The sequence below is a fragment of the Ambystoma mexicanum genome, chromosome 2q (assembly GCF_040938575.1).
Source record: "Ambystoma mexicanum isolate Mex_15411 chromosome 2q, UKY_AmexF1_1, whole genome shotgun sequence".
NCBI lineage: Eukaryota > Metazoa > Chordata > Amphibia > Caudata > Ambystomatidae > Ambystoma > Ambystoma mexicanum.
In genome coordinates, this window is record NC_090924.1 from 265,527,141 (window position 1) to 265,552,019 (window position 24,879).

The window sequence follows — 24,879 nt, forward strand, 5'->3', positions numbered from 1 at the left end:
GGCGCTTGTTGTGGATGTGGATGGAGGTACACTGCATGGGAACGCGTGGTTGGGGTGGACTGCGCTCAGGCTTTTGTGGTTGTGTTGATGCACAGTACCACTCTACGTAGCTGTCCTATGGGTATGGGAGTCTATCCCCTGCCCCTGTCATTCATGCACTGCACGTACAGGGTCGTCTAGGCAGCACTACCGTTCTAGGGATGTGGCCCTCACTTACGGGTGTATGCAGTGCCTCAGACACATGTCTTCACTCTCATTCAGTTGCATGTATTTGGGGATGGGACTCACCTGCCGTTGGATTTATGCCAGTCCCTGCCTCCTCTCCACCAATGCCCTCAATGGTTCCGACGTCGATGAGGCCCGTCAATTTCTCCTCCCATGGTGTGAGGTCGGGTGGGGGGGTGGTGGCCCTCCTCCTGTGCCCCTGCTTGCACTCCTGTGCTGAGACAGGATCCCTCGCACTCGCACGCGCAGGTCATTCAGCCGCTTGCAGCAGTCCTCCCCATCCCGGGGCAGGCGCCCCACTGCACTGACCCTTTGTGCGACGGATCTCCATATTTGGCCTCTGCGCTGGGCGCTGGTTTTACACTGCTGCAGTTCATTATGGTACATCAGTGAATCCTCCACAAGTACCTCAAGCTCCTGGTCACTGAACTTGGGTTTTCTGACCCTGTCCAGTGCAGACTTGCCCCTAGTGCGCTCTTGACTCATTTTCAGGGTTCAGATCGCATAGATGGCTTCCAGTGGCTGTGATATCCGGCGGATTGTGATTTCCAAGATGGCCGCCGCTTTATTTCCCGTTCCGGCGGTGACACTTTTCCGTGCGCTATAAGCGCGAGGTGGTGGTAGCGCATGGTGCACCGGATTTAAGGGTTCGCGCTAATCGCGCTAATGCCTTGGACCGGGGCGCGTGCACGATAACTCGTGATCTGGCAGATTATCCGCCGGGTGCCTTGGCGTTAGCTCTATTTACATCCGGCGGATAATCCGCCACATTTACCGCCCAAGTCGTGATGAGGCCCAATGTCTGTAACCTGTTGCAAGTAAATATTGTATCCTCTGTAACAGTTCACCACTGCTAGCAAGTACTGTAACCAACTTTTGTAAGAAAAAGCACCTAGATGCCTCAGGGCTTTGTGCGCTATGCACATGCTAAATAAATAAATACATAAATAAATAAATAAATAAATAAATAGGGAATAAGTGTACATTGCGCAATGTTTCAAAAACTGTCTGTGTTAGCCCTGACACCACTAGCATGCTAGCAGCAAGTGTTGTGTAGTACATCTCATGGTTGCCCATTAAAAATGGTTTATCCTAATTGCAGCCTTAATACAATGCTTGAAACAAGGTTTTTTTTTTTTTTTTTTTTCGAAGCCATAATTCACTTCCCATATATTCTAGGACTGGCTTAATTTACAAATGTAACTCCGGTCCTAAAATATTTGGGGAACGTGGTGGATGGTGGATAGCCAGCCGTTAGTTATAAATACCGTTTAAAGACGCTATTTATAACATGCATGATATCACTGCATACCACTTTAATTCCCTGTATAATGGGCATAGTCTAGACTTGCCATCAGAAACCGCAGCGCTCACTTCCCCAGCTGCCTTTTCGTCGTGTATTAGACTGCAAGAATTGTGCACGTTTACATGTTAACCGTAGCATACTTGTATTTAAATGAATGGGAGTCTTTTGGTGGGGAGATGATGAGGCTATAGAGATGTTTAAAAAGGTGTACAGATGTACCGGTCTATTGCTGTTAATGATATGGCTCATAGTTTTGTAGATTTGACAGTCTACTGAGATGCCAGGAAGCATGCTAAGGTGCTCCCTATCCAAACGGATCGCACCTCTCTCTGCCTTATTAGGTGTTGCTAGGTTGGTTAAGGAAGCAGGGGGTGTTATCTAGCAGGGAGTTTCTGGCTAATCTCAAAATTAGAGGCCCGGCACTAGGAGATTTGTCATCATAGCTAATGACCCGCTCTCCACCGTTGCTTCGTCCTCATAAACCATGTACAAGCAAATCCCCTTCCTGTAGTGTTGACAGTGGAGCCCACAGTCTTCCTTGGGATTTTGTACACTAACACTCATTGGATAATGGAGGCTGTAGAGTTGTCAAACGTTAAGAGAACAAGTTCTGTCAAGTTTCTGGAAACCATCATTCCAGGTCATCATTACCTATGAATCTTGGTGCTCCTAGTAAACACAGAAGCATCATGTTTCTTTTGGAAGAAGTGTAAAGAAGGAACTAGACCAATAGAGTCACAGCGAGGTCTGCAAAAAAATGGACTTCATGAATATTTTGTAAAATGGTTGGCTGTGTGGAGGAAAAACTGAAATTGCTCTGTGACATGATCCTTGGAGGTCCATAAGTAGCACAACAATTGTTTCCTACACGGCTGTGTGATCCGGAGACAGGACCTGTAAGACACTTAATATCTCCATCAAAAAGTGCTGATGTATACGTGACCTGAAGTGCTGTGCAGGTAAACTGTACATGTTTTAGTTATGCACGTGGCCCCATCCATACTGGAAGGCCCTACCCAGAATCCCAAAAGGAAACACTAACAATGGCCCATTTCCCAAATGATTCACCCTAATTTGAATGTTGATCTACAAACTGGAATACGTGGTTCTTCACTGAGTGATCTGCTTTATCTCTTGAAAGCGTTGGTGGCATAATCATGCATTAATCCTGTGTATGTTATCAAAGAGATTCAAAGCCATGAACACACATACAAGTACTGCAAGAGCCGCGCCTGACCTTTCAATCACCAAGCCAATTATAAAGTTATTTTTCCAAACCACTAAGTTTCTATGCCTCTTGTTAGTATCTGTGCCTTGTACTTGCATTTGAATGCTTTGATTCATTCAAGCAGTTCCCAATTGGCAATTCTTTCCACCAATCCTCACGAGACTTCAAAGCTTGGTATATGTGATGAGAACGAGTTCTGAGATATCAGCTTAATTGAGGAATTCCCTTTAGTTATCCTGAGATCAAGGAAAACTGGGTCAAATGATCTTTGATCATCTGAACGTTTTGAAAGTGTTCTAACGTTTACTACAGGTGTGACAAATTATATGATGTGATGTTTTATTTGTATCACACTCATATACAAGTGTTTTAGGTTGAATACTGCCCTGCAGGAGTACAGAGACAGGTAGAGGCTAAAGTGCCTACTCTGCCCTCATGCTTCTACAAGTCAAGAGCCAACATGATCACAAAGGTAAAAATAGGCACAGTTAAGATATAAACCTTCACCTTTTGTGGTAATGTGGGCAGTGGGAAGGCTATACTCTCAGAAGGGGTATTACTGTAGTTCAGTAGAAACCTAAATATTAAAATATAACAGTCCAAAGTAAAGGAATGTCCAATCAAGATTCATACAAATGTATATACTTTAATTAAACACACCATATGCAATAATAGCTAACTAGAAAACACTACACAATGCCACCCCTGTAGAAAGAATACAGAATAAGCAAAGATAACAAGATGCAGACCTCTGGGCAGTGAGACAAAAGGTAATCAAAATGACAATGTTTTCAAAGGATATACTCTTGAGTTGCAAAAATGGATTCTCCAGGGCCCAAAATGGACAGGGGGCAGTGTAATGTAATGTCATTTGTCGTTTGTACAGTGCCTTTTTTCCATTGGTATGTCCTCAAAGCGATGTAAGGTGAACACCCTTGGGGGACCGAAATCTAAGACATGGGAAATTCATTAGAGAAGTTTAGAATACGTGTTTGCATTTGGGCAAAACAAAGTTGATTGGAGATGGCCGACCCCTGTTTGCAGTCTGAGGAATTGCCATCTAGCTAGGGTGCAGCACGCTGTGTCAGCTCTGCTGTGGAAGGGAATGTGTATTTGGGTCAGACAGGCCGATACTGCCACATGGCAGGACAGAAACCCAGATGACCTGGCCTCTCGTTGATTCTCTTTGGGGGGCTGGTAACCCCCTACCCCAGAGACTGCTGCACTGGTCCCAGGCATCAAACCCATTCAGGGGTAGTAGCCTTGCACCAGGGTGCTGCATATTGAAAGGACTTTTCTATCAGTTGGAGGGAAGGGGTGAGAGTACAATAGGCAGGAGTGCTCTGGAAATTGAAAGAAGCCTTCCACCATCTCATGTCTCACTATCTCTCTTCCCTTTCCTGTCTCTTCCTCATCCTCTGGAGCAAAGCACTTTGGGTGCAAGACCAAGAGGGCAAAGTCTACTCCAGCCAAGAGTAGGGGTCGATCCCCTAAAGCAGGGTAGCTTCAGACCAATCACCTGTGGAATTGTGCCCTTAAAAGAAGGAGCAGGCCACCCATTCGGCAGAATTCCCTCAGTTCCTCAAGGATCCTTTAATGCTGAAGAGAAGTTCTGAAGATTCTCACTTGGACTTACTTTGGGATAGTTGCACTGTCCAAAGTCCTCCACCAGTGGTGAAGAAGGAGCCATCAAAGACAGACGGAATATCTGTCCCCTAACCACTCCCAGGGAACACCAACCTGCAACAGATCTTCTGTGCAAGACGAACAGACCCTGAACAGGAGTATCCTGTCCTCAAGTCCTTTGTGAAAGCCTCACAGCACCCAGAGGGCCAGAGCAACCGAAGATTCCTGTTCTACCACACCAAACTAGTCTCTCTGTGTGTCCCCCAATCTGAACAATAGGGAAGGTGCTGGTGCTGGGGTCTGCAGCTTCCATCCAGATGAAATATTGCACTGCATTTAAAACAGCTCAACACTGCATTGTGTCCTAGCGAAGCACATCACCTGCTAGACACGAATCGCCTGCTCAATGCTGCAACCTGAACCGAATCTCTGGAGGGTCACTCTCCGACTCTACCTGGGGGTTACAACTATGGCTCGTCGCAGCTAGCCCAAAAACTGATGCCTCATTGACTGCACATTGACCCACCCTTGGTCACCACTTCAATGACCATCGCCCAATCACTCGAACCACTGGAGCATCACTCGCTAACCTCTATCAGCCACCAAAACCTTTGAATTAGCCAACTGCAAAGCATTATTGGAACAGCCCAATCTGTATCATTGAACGGTTGCCGTTCGACTGCACAGAGCACCCACATTCGACCCTGCTTGATGCCCGCTTGCTGCCAGGGCCTCCATAATCCTATGGGCCTGATTAGCTTGCATCAATGTTTGACCCCGGGTCTGATGTGTCAGCCCACCAAGAAATGAATCCAGTTACTGTACCACTGAACTGCCGCCACGGTCCACTGGACTCTAGAGACTGGTTAGGTCACAATCGCTCCTGCTTTCAACCCAGTATCGTTTTTATGGTAGTACCATACCTACGACCCATGGAACTAGGACCAGAGTGCTATTTTCTCCATGCTGCACAATTTTCTCTGTTCTTTCCTGGGTTTTTGTATAGTAGTTTCTTTTTGTTCTACTTGCAGATTGTGTGTTTTATTAAAGTGTTTATATTTTTATAGAACCTTCATTGGACATTACCTTTATTTTGGTCTGCGATACTATGTTTGGGTCTCCACTGGTTCACCTACACAAACCCTTAAGAGCATTTCCACTGCATGCATTACCACAAAAGGCGAAGAATACCTCTTAATTGCCCAAGTTTTTCCTTTATGACTGTGTTGTGTTTTGGTTTGTAGAAGTGTGAGGGGTGAGTGGGACATTTTACTGCTACTCCTTCTTGTACTACTGCGAGGCAGAATCCAATTTGTTGCAGGCAATTATCAGGAAATAATACTGTTTGCAGTGTCTTGCTGGTTCAGCAATGTGAAACCATGCTTTACAGCAGTGTTCAGGAGTTTGAGTCAGTTCAGGATGTGTCAGTAACTATCGACCAGGAGCAAGCAGATGTTGAGGTTGGGTGAAACTAAAGAATGCCTCAATTTGAACTGTTACTGAAGCAATGCAGATCATTTAGGTCACCAAGATGGGCCCTTTTCTCAGTCTTTGAAACACAGGGCAGGCTGGAACACACAGTCAGGGGTTCTTTAGCACACTGAGGTCCTGGACAACAGTGTGGCTGGTAAAGATGCAGGTCTTGTTCCAGCAGCAAGTCACCCCCATTGACCCCTGGGGGTGGTTAAGGGACAGTGCTTGCCTCTGTCTTGGAACATCTGTCTTCACCTCACAACTGGAGTACTTTGGAAAGGACTGATCTCCCAACAGGGTCCAACAAAATCTTCTTGAAGCTTTGAAGCCCAGAGATGATTCAAGGAAGTGGTTGAAGACCCCTTTGTTTAAAGACAAAAGCCCTCTGTTGATTGGACTAAAGCTAGCCTGCTTTAGGGATCAAATCCATGTTCTTGGAACAAGCAGACATTGCCTTCTGACATCACACCCAAAAGTGATTTGTGTTACAGGAAGTGGAGGGGACAGGAAAGAAAGATAGAGGCACAGAGAAACAAGATGATGAATCATATTCCAGCTGTGACGATCTCCCACTGTGTACACTAACCCAACCCCTTCCCTTCTCAGTAGAATCAAAGGCCTTTTAATATACAGCACCATGTTGTGGGACTAACCATTTTGAGGATGAGTGTGCCCTGCCCTTTAATTCCTGTTCCCAGGGCAGCTTTGTCTGGAGTCGCTGTCACTCAGGGGAGGATGTTACCTGCCCTCACAAAGAAACAAAGAGATGCCATGAGGAGTGCCGCAGAGTGCCTGTTGGCCTGCTATTAAATCTCTCTGAAGCTCCAGCTGCCTCCATGCCTTTATGCTCAGCGAATTCATTTATATTGCATTTGGACTTTTATCATACTTGGATTACTTGGATTGTGTGCCAGGCCATGCCCACTTTCTCCCACAAAGTTTGAAAACCATGGACACGTGCGCCACTGTGCACATACCACAAGGAGTGCCTCGGAGTGTCTGTTGGCCTGCTACTACATCTCTCTGAAGCTCCAGCTGCCTCCACGCCTTTATGCTGGGCGGATTCGTTTACATTCCATTTGGACTTTCTCATACTTGGAGTATGTTCCATGGACTTACTAGCATATTCCCAGTGACACACTGTATAAATATGTGTGTAAACTGTAGATAACACTATTTATCTCACTTTTTTTCAGTTGTGTGCCACGCCAGGCCCACTTTCTCCTGCAAAGTTTGAAAACCACAGGCACGCGCGCCACTGCCCGTGTGCCACGAGGAGTGCCGCGGTGTGCCTGTTGGCCTGTTTGCCTGTGTGCAGGCGGCAGGAGTTCGAGGCACCATTTTGCTTATCTGAAATGAAAAATATTTCTCTTTTTTCTTTTTTTGCACAGTTTGCACCTAGAAATTGGTGGGATACTGATTAATTAACCAAGCGTGATCTAGTGTAATGTGACTTGGCAGCGAGTTTCCAGCTAGCCATTTACTTTTGCAATATTCTTAAGCAAGATATGTCTGGGCCTCGGACATGGAGTGTGAAGTTACAAGGGGCACGGATGTATGATGATATTCTATTCGCGCCCCTTGTTTTCACATCCGTAAAAAACACTATGCATATGGCATTAACTATGCCTCTTCCGCTCTCTGCACCATTAATTAGTGACCCTCTAATGTTGGAACACGGGGAGGGAACGGGCTCTCCTATTTTGATCGAGTCCAGAGAAAAGCTTAATGGATTAGAGGTAGTCCTGCACAGGGGCACACATGGTGGACTGTCCAAAAAGACCAACCATGAGGCCAGGGACCAATCTTTTTTAGGGCGAGGTACCTTGTTGGCACTTTCTCAATATCCTCTGGGCTTTGAAGAAATGGGTGATGATCTCTCATCGGCACAACCTCAGGTAAATCCTGTTTATGATGCTCGTCTAACAGGAGATTCACAACTGTTAGCACTGATGTTGGCAGAACTGAGACCCCACACTTCATGTATGCATGATATTATAGCTTGCTTGGGTAAACTTTAAGTGGCAGTTGGTGACAGTGACAAGAGATATTTTGCTGGTGGAATACCACCAGGTGGTGAGTGTATCCTGGACCCACCTATCGTTGAGATAACATCTAGCCCCCCTCCTGGAATACTTTCACATGACGTTTCCTCTATGATTGAATCAGAGTCCCCAATGCCCAGTACCTTAGCTCTGGCTCCTCGAAAAAAAAACAATAAATAATAATAATAATAATAATAATAATAATAATAATAATAATAATAATAATAATAATAATAATAAGAAAACAAAAACAATTCCAAAATCATCTTCCTTCCTTGAACAAAGATGGGAAGAAAATATGAAGGAAAAACTGGAGATCCCTCATTACAGAGGAAGTAGAGCACATGGTAGCATTTGGGGCAGGTTTGGATCTTGAAGCTGAAGCTGAGTTGATAATTGACCAGGGGGAGGGTGTATTTGCGGATAACACCCTTACAGAAGAAATGACTCATAAAGAGTCAGCAAACAAAAAAGGAAATAAGAACAGCAAAATAAAAACAAGAAATAAGAATAGTTATCCTTTGCCAGTGGAGAAGGTGGAAAAATGCAAGCAGCAATTACCACCCGTGACGAGGGAAACCCACAAAACGGAGAAGGTGATGTATACATTATTCACTAAGAAACCTAGTAAATTATTGAGTCCACCATCTCCTAAAAATCCCTCAATGGAAAAGACTGCATTAACAAATGATATACAAATTGGGCCAACACCATTTGCAAATGTCTTTAAAGAACAGATAGAGGCTGCCCAATTTTCGAAAGAGACATATAGTTTCACCGTATGTTCCTGTGTCACTGCAGGGACAGGATGTTACTGGACACAGGGATGAGCCGCAGAGGGAGAATTCCCCTGAGAAATACAACACATTGGTGTCTCTGATTCGATCTACCCTTATGGAAATATTACATCCACATCTTAGCATTTGTGCTCCTTCCTTGCCCTCCTCCTCTTTGATCTCTAATTCTCAAGATACGGAGGGTGCGAAAATGGTTGACAGAGAAAGTAATCTCTGGCGACTGGTTTGTCAGAGCTTCAGAAAGGGAATCAAAGGGTTGCACCGCTTGAACAAAAGTCTTGAGATAATACTAGGAGTGAGAAAGAACCAGACCATATAAGCTTGGGTGACGCGGATGGTATGCTCCCCAACTTTGTATCCCAGAGTGATCTTAAATATGTTCAGTGGCGTCAAACTGCAGTTCCAGACAATTCCAGTGTTCTTCTTTATTACCTGTTAGAACATGGTGGACCTCCCTCATTGAATCGAGAAAGAGTTCTGGCCCTCTTCAACGAGATACCCTCCCTTAGACTTGTTTCATCAGCGGATTTAAAATTAGTTGATTTTATACACCCATATTGTTATGACCACATCAGATTAGTTTTTAATTCTAGTTCTGTCTATGAAGCAGTTCTCCCAGAGGTCTCACAGTTCAATCGCTTGGGGTATGACATTCTGATTTTTAGTCTGGGTTTGGTAATGCCTAATATTGAAGAGAAAGAGCCCGTCCCCATGAGGGTGAGCCAGGAAGGGAGAGGACAGACGATCAATGAGAACCACTCTTCTAAGGTAGATGATGAACAAATCTGGAGGTGGCTAGCCTTATCAATAAGGGACTCTATTGCCCAATTAAAATCTTGAAAGGCCTTTAACCATATTCATCTGACTAATGACTTCCGATTGGTTTCTTGGAATTCTAGCGGCATCGCTCATCTCTCCTCATCCGGTGCACTATGTATGAAGCTTAACATTTTTTATGTGGTATGTATCCAGGAATCATGGATGACATCAGCGTTTCAAATAGATGGTTTTGAGTTTAAACACTAACTCACAAAAAGGGGAAATAGGGGTCACCCATATGGTGATCTTTTAATTGCAGTAAATACTGGGGAGGGAATCAACAGGCTGGAGTCAATTGATGTTACTTTGAGGGTTCTGGCAGTTGTTTTAGCCTTGAAAATCACCAGCAGGCCTTCTCACATCCTTATCAAAAACATATACTGGAACCCGGTCAATGATCTTGCTTTTACCATAAAGAGGATACATGAATGTTTAACTGAGCTGACAGTGAGATATTGCGGGCTACACATGTTATAGTGGGTGATCTGAATGCGGAGATGCATTATGGGTTAGGCTTGCATAAAAATGTGGCCTTGGTTATAATGTTTAATATAGACAGTACACAGGGAATTGTTGGGTCACCCCCTGAAATGTCAAGGAAATGCCTTCAGGGATATATATGGCATACTTTTTTACGACTGGGGCCTCTTGCATGCAAATGTAAGTTTGAGCCATGATCTTGATCCCCATACCTGGTCTGATGGTACCAGGGTTTCTACTATCAATCATATATTTTTGCCCTAAAGATTATTTGACACCTGTCATGAATTTAACACCTTAGACATTAATTTAAGTGATCACTTGCTTTTGGAGGTTTTGATTAGGATGGACTATAAGAATACCCCCGGGGGCAGGTATGATTCTGAGGTGGAAGTAAATTCTTCCAGGAACAGAATCAAGTGGCATGGGGGGAATGTTGAAACGTTAAATGTGGTTTTCCTATCAGACTTTCACAAACATTCTCTGTAATGTAGACGTCAGTTTTTCAGGCCTGCCGCCTTTCCCGAGTACCTATATTTGCTGATCATAAATTCAATTAAAGTAAAGTTGGGTTCACCCCGCAAGTCTTTTTGATCACATTTTTATGACCCCCCGGACATTCAACATAAAAAAGTATGCAAGAGAGAGATCTGTAGGGTCTTGACTAGTTCCCTATCTTGGGAAGTAAGTGTTTTAAGAATTTGCAGCTTGAAGCAGTCTTTGAAAAATTGTTTAAAGAGACATAAGGCGCTGAGGTTCCAAGCCGACAACGAAGCTGTGTTGACAGCTCTTAAAGATGGAACTGCTAGACAATTTTGGCACCTCATTAACTTAAAAGAGTCTTTTCAAGTGTCAGTACAATCCAACTGTATATCGGAGACTGCATGGGCAGGTTATTTTGGTGGTGTATATGCTGAGAAACATCAAATGTCTTATACAATGGTTGCATTGGGAGATCAAACATGGGACTGCAAATTTACGATATCAGATATTGAAACCCAAATTAAGAAGTCTAGCTCGTCGAGAGCATGCAGTCCTGATGGATTGGCTAATGTTATTCTGAAGGCCAACCCAGAGTTTTGGGCCAAATCATTATCAATGTTCTTTTCGGACATCATGACACACATGCATATCCCTAAATCCTGGCATGTTTCACATATCATCCCCATATATAAAAAACGAGACGGGTGTCTTCCAGAAAATGATCGCCCCATTGCCTTGATGGACGCTGAGTCAAAGATCTTTGTGGGGTTAGTCCTCAAACAACTGATGGAGTGGTCAGAAACCAACCACATTCTGTTGAACAGGCAGTTTGGCTTCCGTAAGGCAATGGGGGCAGAGATTGGTGGCTTATTGTTCACCTTACTCCAAGAAAAAGCATGCAGGAAGGAGACTGTGTCAATATACATTGCCGCAATCAACCTGTCCCTTGCATTCAACCTTGTGACCGTGCATTATTATGGTGGAACCTCGTGTTCTTGGGGATTCATCCAGGTATTCTTTCCATATTGGTCCATCTCCATGGAGGATCTGTAGTGCAAGTTATATTAAATACAGAGGGACAACTTTCTTCACCGATAAAAACTATGAATGGCATACGCCAAGGTTGTATTTTTGCCCAACACTTTTTAATTTGCATGTGTCAATATGCTGGTCAGTTCCTAGAAGCAGCTTCCTTGATCTCTCCCAAAATTGAAGGGCAGAAAATTAATTGGTGCCAGTATGCAGATGATTTATATCACAGATGATAATTGATAGCACATTCATAGGCCTTCAGTGCCTAATTAAGGATTTTGCAAATTATATCAACGGGAATGGCTTAGTGATTAATGAGAAGAAATCTGTGATTACGTGCTTTAGCAACCGCAAAAATCAGTCTTCATTTAATTGGTTCTTGAAGAAACACACATTGGCAAAAAATGAGATCATTTCGATATCTAGGCTTTCCAGTGTTTGACACTCGGAAAAAATATTTGTATTGGAACTGTATATTGGAGCGAACAAACCATTTAATATTACAAATGAAAAAGATTGTCCAGAAGTATTGTAAATATTCTTCATCTCTTCTGATTCATTTGTACAGGTTAAACGTTATTCCCAAGTTATGCTATGGCTTAGAACTGTTCCCATTTCATATGCAATTAGACCTCCAGAAGATTGAGGCAAAAAAATGGAGATCGTTACTGTTTTGTTTACCAAAATGCATTCCAATGGCAGCCCTGAGATACAAGCTGGGCGTGCAATCTCTGGGGAGCTTGGTGGAATGGAAAAGAATCTCCCTGTACAGAAATGTAATTTCAGCAAAGGAGAATAGTTTATATGCTGACTTTGGGATCAAATTAAAAACTGGGAATCCGGACTCTGCGTGGTTGTCTTCCATGCAAGACATGTGTCTCACGGTTTTGAGGAATATAGGGGTCTTGCATGAAGACCTTGTGTCTAATCCTGTATGAGTAAAGCGTATGGCACAAAATCTAGACTGGACAAACACCATGGAAGGTGTGCTTGATTCGCTGATATACCATCATCTGGTATCTAAGTGGAAGTCCATGGGTAACCCAGAGTCATATCTGATACGCTTTCCTGATTCCAATTGGCGAAATGCCTATTTGCGATTTCGCTATAATGTCTTACTTACAGGGGAGATAATGGAATTCAGGGATGAAAATGGCAGGGGGCTGGTGCCATGTCACTTTTTTCATAGCAAAGAAGTTAAGGAAACTCTTAGGCACCTTCTGTTGGAATGTGAATCAATTAGATTGAAACGACTGAGTTATTTTGGGAAATTTGTATCAAACACTGAACAAGTCTTTCCGGACATAATGTGGTGGGTGATGTTGCATGGGAAATCTGTGGCATTAAAGTTTGCTCTGATTAGATTTTTTTCCGAAGTATGTGGTTTAATCACAATGTGATCCTCCATTCTGCAAAGGTAATATATGTGAATGGTTTATTCATAAGAGGATCCTGTTCTCTGTCATAGTAAAATAAGCTCAGGAACTCTCTTTACTTTTGGTGAGAGTAAGGTTTATCCTTCAGTAATTGTTTTTTTGACTCAAAGACTGAATGTTCTTGCGATAATTTACAAGTGAAATTGCATTGCTGAATCACGTTTTTAAAGTACAATGTTGAAATTAATTGAACCATACTATTCTTGTAATTTTCTTGTCTTTTTGCGGTTTGTGTATATAAATAATGTTATTCTATATCTTTCAGTAAATAGGAAAGGTTGTATTGATAGTTATGTTTGTATCCTTTGTAAAGGTTTTCTCGTGGAAATGAAAGCCCAAAAAAAAAAAATACAAGGTAATCCTCAAGACTGCATCCTTGCTAGCAGCAGCAAGAACCACCTCTCTGGGAATAATACACAAAACCCTTGCACAGCTGATCTGGGCTCACAGAGCTGCCACATGTGTGATAACAAATTGACATGGCTTGGACAACTATGACAGATGCTGGGCACCATATCCTAATCTGGGGTAAAGCTTACATGGACAATTGTGTGTGCCATCAGGCCAGCAATCACACATCTATATAATGTTTGGAACAGGGGTGCATAGCTTAAATCATGCCCTTTCAATCAATCCAAATCCAGGATGTAACCTTAAATGCAGTGATACATGGTATAGTGCAGGGAGCTGCCCAAATACACTGTAAACTTGCAGATATGAAATTGTCTGATCTGCATACCCACGCTAATGTATCAGGGATGGAGTCTGCGTGAGCTCCTGAATCACAAGTCTTTGAGTTGAAGAGTCAGGAGCTATTGCGTTTGAAGTGTAGTCACTGTGCGTCCATCAACCAGCTAGGAAAGAGTGTTACCTCCAGCTGGGAAAGAAGAAGCAAAACAGCCAGCTGGGAAGCACAAAGCATTATGCTTCGCTAGGGTTGATGAAGTACCTCTATCAGCATCCCTTATGTTATACCCTGAAGATTCCTTGAAAACTTCAGCGAGTCAATTGTCAGACACCTCTATGTATTCACCGCAAGAACAGTCTGCACAAAGACCACCGAAAGGTGGGAGATTACAGGAACTAGATTATACTACAATTTCCGCATTTAATTTATCATTGGAGATTTTAGTAAAATTACATGCATCATTGAATGCAAAAATTGGGCAACATGTGACACGACTTACATTACTAAAATATAAGGTCTCATTTATTGAGGGTTATGTTATGGCACGACAAACATAGAATAATTCCATAGGAATGTGTAATCACTATGGGACAATTAGTGACCCGAAGGTCACTACGTTAAAGACTTGGGTCTCGCTTTGAAATAATGTAAGAGAAAGAGAAAATGATCAAGATTTAAGGGTTGGGATGACCCTCACTGAAGATGGTCTTGACTTAGGTGGTGACATTTCAGGTTTGTTTCACCAGAAGAGCATATATCAAGGCCTGTTAAGCTTAATCTTTCATCTTCAATACGCATAAATGAGTAAGCCATTGGGCCTCATTACGAGGTTGGAGGCAGCCATGGAGCTATTAGCTCCATGGCTGCCTCCAAAACCCTTCCGACTCCGCCCTGGTGAATGGAGCAATTACCGGCCCATTTCAAGGTCGGAGGGATCGGTAATTCCCCATTCACCAGGGCCATTCCCCATTCCCATTTGATCCCCCATAGAGCTTAATGGGAATGGGGAAGGCGCTAATAATGGTACCGCAAATTGTCGTACCTTTATTAGCTCTAGAGTCCCTTTGCGGGTCCCGTCATTAACGCCTGCAAAAACCAGGCATTAAGGAAAGATCCGCAAAGGGAACTCGTAGTAGGGAGGTAAGGGATTACCGGCACCGGTGCCCTTACCGGTGCTGGTAATCCCTTACCTCCCGCCTCGTAATGAAGCCCATTGTTATGCGGACAAATGAGTATGACAATTTGGAACAGACAAATTATCTGATTTTTTCATAGACTTAAAGTTATATGTAAACAAAAGGCTCCATATTAGAGAAGTGTGTTGCAGTTAATGTTCCTTGCAAGCAACAAGAAAAATTGGGGTCACGGGAATCGTGCCACTAGAAAGATCTAGCGGGGTAAATTGCTCTCAATCTAGGAGCTCAATGAGGGGATAGGCCAGGTCAAGGATGGTATAAAATCAATCAATCTTTATAATTCACATGTCAAATTACATAGACATAAGGTGGCCTACATATCACAAGCAGACATCTCTTGCCAACCAAGGTGGGAGGGCCATGCACATGCGGCTTCTGTGGTTAGGTTGAGGGTGTGGATAGCACTTTTGACAACCAGGACTGAGGGATTGTGTCTTACCGGATCCCTATGCTTCCCATGAGATGACCCATGAGCCTTCATGACTTTTCCTTACCATTGACCCAGAGTGATTTAAAGTAAGAGTATAAAACAAACCATTGATGGGGTTCCATTTGAATTAATATCTTCCCTTTATTGATTGGGCGGGCATCCTGAGGTAGATCCCCAGCATTTTCTAATTATTTAAGAATTTGATTAATTTCCACATAGTCAACGGACAATGGAGAAATTTTGGGGAATTTCAAAATGTCCATTATCCATCCAAGTGATGATAAAAATATATGGCCTCATTATGAGTGTGCCAGTGTGTTAATACTGTGCTGGTATTACCGCATACTGGCACAATATTGCACCGGGACACCCCAAGTTTGCCGTTAGGGTGGTGGATTTACCTGCAGCTCTGAGTTAAAGGTATATCCGCCACCATATTGGTGGTAAAAAACTGCTGGCATTACTGGCCCGCCAATACCGGAGCCGGTAATACTGGCAAATCCCCCATGGAGTCCTATGGGACGCCATGCAATGGGGATTTACCAGCATTTTTGCCACTTTGCCACTTGTAATCTGCCGGTAATTCCGGCAGACCAAGTGGTGGAAACAGTATTACAGTTTGCCAGTATCAGGCCGGTAACACCCGCCTAACTCCGGCAAACATGTAATGAGGCCCATAGTCTGTTAAAGGAATTGTGTATCCCTACATCTTTCTTGCCAACCCCAAAATCCCCTAAAGTGGAGGGCTGCATTTAAAAACAAGATTCCCAACTGTTCACTATTCCCTGGATCCTGCCTTAAAGCAGAGGGGTTCCAAATGGTTAACTAGATAGCTGCGTCTGTGCTGTTCAGAAAAGTGTCTTCCAGGTTAAACCTAGTGAAATAACTGATTTAAAAGCACACTCTCTATTGAGATTGAGAACGGGACTCCAAAATGAGAGAGTTTTCACTGCATAGTGGCAAAGGAAAAGGATTCAAAATATTGAGAAAAATATATATATATTTTTTTTATTTATTTGAATTTTACTCAATAAGATAAATAGAGTTTTATCAAAACTTCCTCTTGCTTGCTTTTCCTTCATTTGGGAACGTCTTCACGCAAAACCCCCCACCTTCTCGTAGTCGGGGTTAATATTGTAGACACGCCCCGGGGATTTGCGTCTTTTTCTAATTCCCTATGCTGGTTCACTTTGTTAATGACTCCAATCAAGCATTCCCACTAAGTCAGTGCCTTGTCTGGGATTGCTCAAGGGAAACCCTTATTTATATATTTTTATGACAAGTTATAATCTGGATGATGAGCCCTTGTATAACGCCCCTCTCTTAGAATCCCCCTGACCCCACTGAGCCAAGAAGTAAGTTTGTTTTGCAAATTTAAAAGGTTTATTTGAAAAATTAAACAATAGATATATATCACACTTTTATAAATAAATTGATAATTGATAGCACACTTGTGAATATGAGCAGTAATCAGCAATAGGTAATCCTACAGTAGCACAGTTCTTGGTTACTTATGAATAAGAACAGAGGACTAAGGTAGCAAAGAATGCTTTATATGGTTCAAGGAAATGCAAGGTGGGACAGAATGCAACACAGAAATAATGTGATATGATTTCAACAAGAGATAATGTGATCACTTTTCCTTTTGCCAATTCACTCCCCCCTTTATGCAATATAAGGAAATGGAAGGAGAGCACACAGTCTTCAAGAATCCCAACAAAAATGCAATACAAACTTCCAATTCCCCCCAGCAAGCTTAGAGAAAAAGGGATGATTTTAAACGCAGGCAAAGTACTTTAAATATGTTATGCAAAGAAGGGAAAAATATGCTAAAAATGATTTTAATTCCCTATAAGAGATTCAGGGTGGGTGATAACTATTTTAAATTAATTCAGGATCACTTTAGCAGTGCTCTATGAATGATTGTCAGGTTGCAAACGAATTTCAGCTAAGGAAAGCAAGAAGCTGCTATTTTGACAAGTGAAGAAATGTGAGCCAAATCGCAAATCGCAGCACTTTTTCCGAGTGCGTCGAGCGCGATTACGGTTCAAGAGATACGGACGATTTTGTGAAGGTAGATTCTCAAAATAAAAGTAAAGCTCAGAATGACAGATGACAGTTTTGCAGCTTTGAATCAACAGGAGGGACACGATTTCTATGATGCAGTTCTCAATAGGTTAAAATAGTTTGAATTAGATTATTTCAAACTAAGCAATTGGTTTTGCAGAGTTCTGGCTGTGTACGCTATATTTTGGACAGGAATGCGACTTCGTCACTGATCGGGTCAGGATTGGCTGCGGTTCTCTCGCCACTGGGTACTGGTTCTGCGCACAGCGATCTGGGCCAGCTCTCAGCACTGCACAGCGATCTGGTCTGGGTCTGGTCTCTCTGGATCTCTGGTCTCTCTGGATACAACACTGCTTTCTGGGTCTGCTACCGGTTCTGGCAAAAGTTCTTGGCAAAGGATTCAAACAGCTCGCCCGGCTGTTGAATAGTTTGCAAATGATTTTGAGGCCTTCTTGGTTAAAAGTTTTGTAGTCTCTGGAGATTGATGGATTTGAAGTCTGGAGTCTCTGTCAGCGTGCTGCGCAGGAATTCAGTTGAAGGTTGGAAAATGAATGTCCCTGTCTGGCTTCCAGCGGCTCTTTTTATGTCTTTTGAAAATGGGTGTGGATGCTAACTTTCTTTGCCCAACCCACTCACAATTTGCTAGGTCAAGGATTTCTCTTTGACCTGATTTGAGAAGGGAGCAGTGAGTCAGAGTGAGTCATCTTTATGGCATACAGAAAGAACACTCCCCTTTGCTTTTACCTTAGAAAATCATTTTCATAAATAAACACATTTCCCAGATACACAAGTGGTTGACATTACATATACACATCATATATCACATAACATAGTTTCTGTTCCAACTCTGATGTTCCTAAGAGCTTGGATTATGAAATGACAACATTTTGCGCTTTTTGGTTGGTTTCCCAATATTGGACTTTTACCCAAATTTACACAGAGGTACCCTGTCTCTCTACACATATTCCAGTAAATGTTCATGGGCCTCATTCCGAGTACGGCACTAACCAATGGCGCTATTAACGCCTTGGTTGACGCCGTACCCGGACCGGCAGCGCCTTGGTGGATGGCGGAATTACCGCCCCATTCCAAGGTTGGCGGGGCGGTAATTCCCCATTCACCAAGGCTCTTCCCCATTCCCAAATGAGCCCCCGTAGGGCTCAATGGGAATGGGGAAGATGCAAATAACAGTGACCGTTCATTACGGTCACCGTTATTGGCTAGGAGGCCCCTTTGCGCCCTTGACTTTAACACCTGCTCAAAGCAGGCGTTAAGGGCGAGGGCGCAAAGGGAACTCGGAGTATGGCGGTAAGGGATTACCGCCACCGGTCTCGTTACCGGTGGCCGCTATCCCTTACCGCCATACTCGGAATGAGGCCCCATGTCTCTAGCTTAAACCCAGTGTCTGCAACATGAATAAATTGCGGGGTTCGGTCCGAGAACATCGTACGGAATTGAGTTTAGACTCAAATTGTAGGTACAATTTCCATTTTAAGGATCTCCAAATTGTACATTTCTGTCATCTGGTTACAATTAGTTATCAGTGTTTTTATAAAACATATATTTGCCTTCAATTCAATTCACAAAAAGTGTCTGGCCCGCCCCTAGGAACTGGGTGAGTCAGGGATCACATGTCTCTTCTTCCAGGCAGAGCTCTGTTTACAGTCCACAGCCCAATCAGCATCTCCCATTCAATTGAAAGAGACTATTGTGTTGGGTCCTGCAGGCTGGAGGAGAAACCCCTCCCTCTCAATTAACAAGGCCATGTGATATCCTGCCTCCTGGTTGGGTCTCTGGGGTGTTAAGAGTTCTCAGGAAAGGCATGTCTTTTGAACTTTTAATTACATAAGACCCCCTTCTGTTCACTGCACAGTTCTGCAAGACATCTCTCCTGTCAGGATTTATACAGCGCCAGCGCCGGTCAGTGTCCGATGCCGGTACTGCACCAATTTTTTGACAGCTGTCTTGAATTAATACATTTCAAAAGGAAAGGATTTTACTTGATAGTATATGATCCTTGCTTGAAATGGCATTGATGTGGATCTGTAGTAGAGTAAAGTAAAACACTCAACCATAGTTGGATTTTTGTTTGGTGGTTCCGGGCCCATGATTTTAGCAATTTTTGACATTAATAAAAACGGGTTTTGAACAGAACCATCTTTCTTTGCACTGGTGGGTGGCAGGTCAGGGGACCATTTTGCTGTGCGCAAAACTGCACGGTTCTCCAGGATTCTGGCGCAAATGTGGGCTTTTCCACCCTCTTGGATTTCCTAAGCCCACAGCACCAAATGTTGCAGCATAATAGTCCAAACGTGGGTCAGGACACCCAACAACTTCTTTGGTCTGTTTGCTCTGAGGCCACATGTAAATTAATTGTTTTCATAGATAAGTCTATTAGCTTCGTCATGGCCACCATCCAATTCGTTTTTTCGCCTGAGATCAGTCTATTCCACCAGTCATCGGGCTCCAGGATCCAAGCGTTGGCGAGCAAAGGTCGCAGGTAAGCTTTTCGATTTTCCATGGTTTTCGGACAGTCCATCACTAGATGTTTCAAAGATTCTGTCACTGCTTGGTTTTCACACAGGCGACACGACTTGAGACTCATAGGTTTGCGGATGGCTATGATCTTCCGTGTTGGTAGCAGATTTAGTCTGGCTTTCAGAAACAAGTGTCTCAATATTTTTGTCTGGGAATTTTAGACAGTAATTTTGTGTTTTTTTCAGACTGTTGAAAGTGGGAGGTAAATGGGTTAGAAGTTTATTTCCAGCTGCTTTTTCCACTGTAATAATCCAATCCCACTCTTCCATTTTTTGTTTAATTCGGTCTGGGTTTTCCCTCAGGTCTTTTTCTGAGCAGGCTATTTGTGTTAGATTGTCTTTTCTAGCCTTAGCCCATTTGTTTAAGGCTGTGCATTTTCCTGCTTCGATTTCTTCTCTGAGGATGTCATAGGTGCGTAGAGTGTCCGACATGATTATTGTCCTGAATAGTCTCATCGCGCTTTGGTCCACCATGGACGCTAAGGATGCCAGGCCCAATTCTCTCCTGATCGCCGGCATAGCTGTCGATTTCGGGAGACCTAACAGCATTTTCCATACGTACCCCTCCAATTTTGTCCACAGCTGGCGCGGTATGTACAATGAAGACTCTGTTCCATAGACTAACAATGGCACTACCTTTGTTTTCTAAAAGGTTATCGCCGGAGTTAGCGAAAATTTTCCGTACTTCCTGTCTACTGCTCTTGTTTGTGCGGTCAGACGCTTAGCTTTCTCCCACAGTTGACTTTGCCATGCGCTGTCCGTTCCGGAACTATCCATCAAAATGCCCAGGTATTTAATGCTCTTTACGGTTTCTATTTTGATGTTATCGAGAAACAATGACTGATTTTTTTTCGTTTGACTTGGGCTTTTTTCTATAACCAAGATCTTTGTTTTCCATTTATTTATCTCAAGGTTGTTTTCACTGATGTAATTTACCAAATTGGATAGTTTCCGTTGAAGCCCCACTTTCATTTGATCGATCAGGATCACGTCGTCAGCATACAACAGGCGTGGAATTTCTGTTTTTCCGATTTTTGGCGGAAATGCTCATATTTTACTTTCTGAGTTCTGGTAGTCTCCCAGGAACACTATAAATAAGGTTGGGGCCAATGGGCACCCCTGCTTAACGCCTCTGTTTACCTCAATCTCCTCAGATAAGGTGTCACGTTGGTTTAATTTCACCCTAATTTTAGTCTCGGCATGAAGAGTTTTTATTGGGTCCATCACCTCTTCCGGGCAATTCCAAGTTTGTAGTTTAGACCATAGCTTGTTCCGGTCTATCCTGTCAAAAGCCTTTGATAGGTCCGCAAAAGCCAGAAAGATCTTAGGCGCCCCTTCCTTTACTTTGGCTTTCAAGATGTTCAAAAGCAGAATGTTGATCACAGTGCTGCCGTTTTTTTGGAAGCCCGTTTGCAGGAAGTCTTTCGATGGACCGTTTGGATCCCAGATTCGGAAATGTGAGAGCAAGTGAGTTGCAAAAATCTTCCCTTATTATGTCCAATAGAGCGATAGGTCTGTAACTTTCTGGTTATCTTCGGGCTCCTTTATTATAAATTGGAACTATGACCGCATTCAGCCAAGTTTTCGGTATAATTTTTTTCCTGCTGCACTCCTCAAAGATCTTACTGATCACTTCCGACCATTCCTTCGGGCACAGTTTGAGGTCCACGTTTGTTAGGCCATCCGGGCCCGGGGCTCTAGATATTTTCTATTTGTTGATTGTCCTTTCGATATCAGCTGGATTGGATACATCTATCCAGGGTGTGTTGGACCGTTGTTTCTTCATAGACACAGCTCTGTCAGGGCTCTTAAATTCTGTGGTTAGGTAATGTATCCAGCTTGCTTCAGGCACCGCGTTACTCTGCGCGGAGCTTGGTGTGTTGGTCATTCCTTTTATTAGGCCCAAGAAATCACTGGATTTTTTTGATTGCAATTTGCCCATCATCTCCCCAGCGTCCTTTTGGTATTGGCGTGCTCTGTGCTGTTTTCGCCAATTTTTGTATCCTTTCGTTTCCTGTTTCCTTTTCTCCCGGGTCTTCCCGAGCATTAGTTTTTTTAGCTATTCTTTTCCATCTTCGTACCACTTTTCTTTTATCGACCAATGCTTTGTCAAATGCGTGTCTTGCAGCGTCTGGTTTACTGGTGTTTTTTGTCGCCTACATTCGTAAAGCCAGTAACAGCGTTAGGTAGTTTGGCCTGTCATCAATATTATTCGCCTGGTTATTGTTCACCTTTTGGGCCCAAGCTCGTTTGATTTTCACGATGTCACCTTCAGTTATCCTGAGTCTTGTTCTTTGGGCGTTAGCTTCGATAGCTATTTCGTAAGATTCTTTGCTTGGTCTGCTGCCTTGCCATGTGCAAGTCAGTAAATTGTCGCTTTGTTGAGTTTTTATGACCTCGAAGCTCCTCATGTCGCTTGTGAGACCCTCTGAAATAAAAATGTAGTCCAGGGTCGCTTTTGAGGAATTACGTTCCCACGTTCGGAGGTTTGATTGCGAAGGGAAGAGAGAGGCTGTGTTTTGTATGTTCCTTACTCGGATGACTTCATTCCATGCCTTTCCTTTTTCTCCAGCTGCTTCTTTGATCCCACTCCCCAGCGCGGGTAGTCCCTGGATCAATGCATTTTGCGTTGAAATCGCAGCATATTATGATTTCAATCCTCTGGAATTCCTCATAAAGCTGGTTGATCGTGGTGCTCATGTTAGCACAGAAAGTTTTTGTGGCCATCCGTTGCGGGTTCCAATAGCAGTTTACTATTGCTAGGGACTTTGGGTGCGAGTCTTGCTTCCTATCATTCGACTGTCTCCATGACATCAGAACCACCAGCAGTTTGTATGCCTCTTTCCATTTTCTTGGTTCCGATACCCCCTGTCCTGTTTTAATAGCCACAAGGAGACCGGACGATGGTCTACCTAGCAGACCTTTCACCAACGATGAGATTTCCACAGTATAGCCGTCAAAAGCCTGCTTATCCACCAACCACGTTTCTTGTAGACATATTATGTCATAGAGGCCCAAATCGACCTCTCCGACTGTTGTCAAATGTACGTGGCCTCTTGTGTTCCACGAACCCAAGCTGAAATATTCCTTTTCGGGCCTCTCTGTGCCAATGCTGTTATTTTTCTCAAGGACGCTGGGTGTCCCTGGTCGTTGCTTTTTTCCTGTGTTTTTGTTCCAACTTTGTGTTAACCAATTCCATTAACCAATTCCATGGGCCTGTTTTGCGTTCTGCCAATGCTACCCCCTCGCTGTTGGCCTGGGCTCTTTTCTTTTCATCGTTTCTCCTTGACTCTTCAACTGTGGCCCTCCGCGACTCACGATACTTGTCTCCGCTTGGGCAGTCCGATGTATATGCATGCTCCCTGTCCTGGTTCTCCCTGTTGTTTCTGGCCCAATTTGCATCGTGGGTTTCTTTACCCCTCCCGCTTCTATCTCTCTTTCGGACTCCATCCCATCGGGTGTCGCAGTGGTCCTTTCGGGCTGTGTCCCGCTCCTGAGTGTATTTCCAGCATTTTTGGCGATATAGCTCTTCCTTCTTTGATATATAGTGTTTTAGTAGTTTGAGACTTCCTGCCTTTTCCTTTCGGGGGGCCTTTTATCCCTTATACTGTTTAACTCCGTCAGGCGGAAGCCCAAAGATTCGATTTCATCATAGGCCTGTTGATCGATGTGTTCAATTCCCGCTGATTTGAGCTGTAGATAGGCCTTTGCCCTCTTTTCCCTGTGATATGGTTCTACAAGCTTAAAGTCTTCCGTTCTGATTTTTTTGAATGTTTTCATTTTCTTCGTTATGTTCAAAACTGTAAGTGTATTAAGGATCACATATCCTCCTTCAGTGTCCATTTGCTCCAGCTTAAACACTCTTATCTCCTCTTTAGTGCTCTTTTGTTTTACCGTTTCGGATCTTTGCTCTCTCTCTTTACATGGGCTTTCTATTGTGGTATTTTCTTTTGATTTGTTCTTTATATTTTCCGTCATTGACTGGTGTCTATTTTTGGGTTCAAAATCCTTTGAATTTACAGACAGTGGCGTGGTAGGCTCTTTGGAAGCATGCTCTTTTTCTGTCCCCCTGTTTACTCCATCCAGATCCTTCGTTTGCGTAGCTGATTTACTGATTTTCGCTGTGTCTCTTGAATCTTTGTTTGGTTCTGTTTGCTCCTTTTCCACATGTATGGACATATCCATTAAATCGGAACTCTCCATGAATTCCTCTGCGGTTTTTGGCGATCTGGCGGTGCCATCATCCATCCACCGTTCATTTGGTTTTACGTGTTTCTCCTTCTCTTGCTGCCCCGACCGGATGAAGATTATCTCCAATGGGTCGCCGGCCTGGCTGAAGTCTTTTAACAGGCTTCTTATTTCCTCTGTCTGATGCAATAGCACTTGGACTGTTTTCTTTGTGCTTTGGCCCGAGTTGACTTCTCTTTTCTCCGTGCAAGGTGTTGGTAGAGGGTTTCCCTTTATCTTTGGCTGGCTGCCCACCTGGTATTTGGATTTCAGATTACTGATTTGTTTCGTATGTTCCTTATTTAAGGCTTCCATGATTTCAATCTTCTTTTCCAGCATTAAGATTTTACTTTCTCAATTGAAAGGCTGGGGGGTAACTCAGTCTTCTACAGCGGTGTTGTCTTTGACATTCTCTTTAATTGCCTCGTATAACTTGCAGAATGGTGCTAGCACAATTGACATCGCTGAGATAATTGCTATCATGTCTGGTTTCTTATTTGGAGACTCTTTCTGCATTGAAGCTGCAATGTCACTTAATCTTCTCTTTTTGGGAGATTCTTGAATTTGCTCCTGTCTTTGTGCAGCCGCATGAGGGTCTATATGTGAGGCATCCAAACGGGGACTCTGAATTTTGTCCTTTTTTCGAATTGGGCGCCGCTGACCCCTTGTTCAGTAGGACGTGTTCCCAGAGGACTTTGGACACCTCCCTTGCTTCGATAGGCGGATTATTAGACGAGCCCATCACCAGATGTGGCTTTGTCCATGCCACACGCTGCTCCCTATT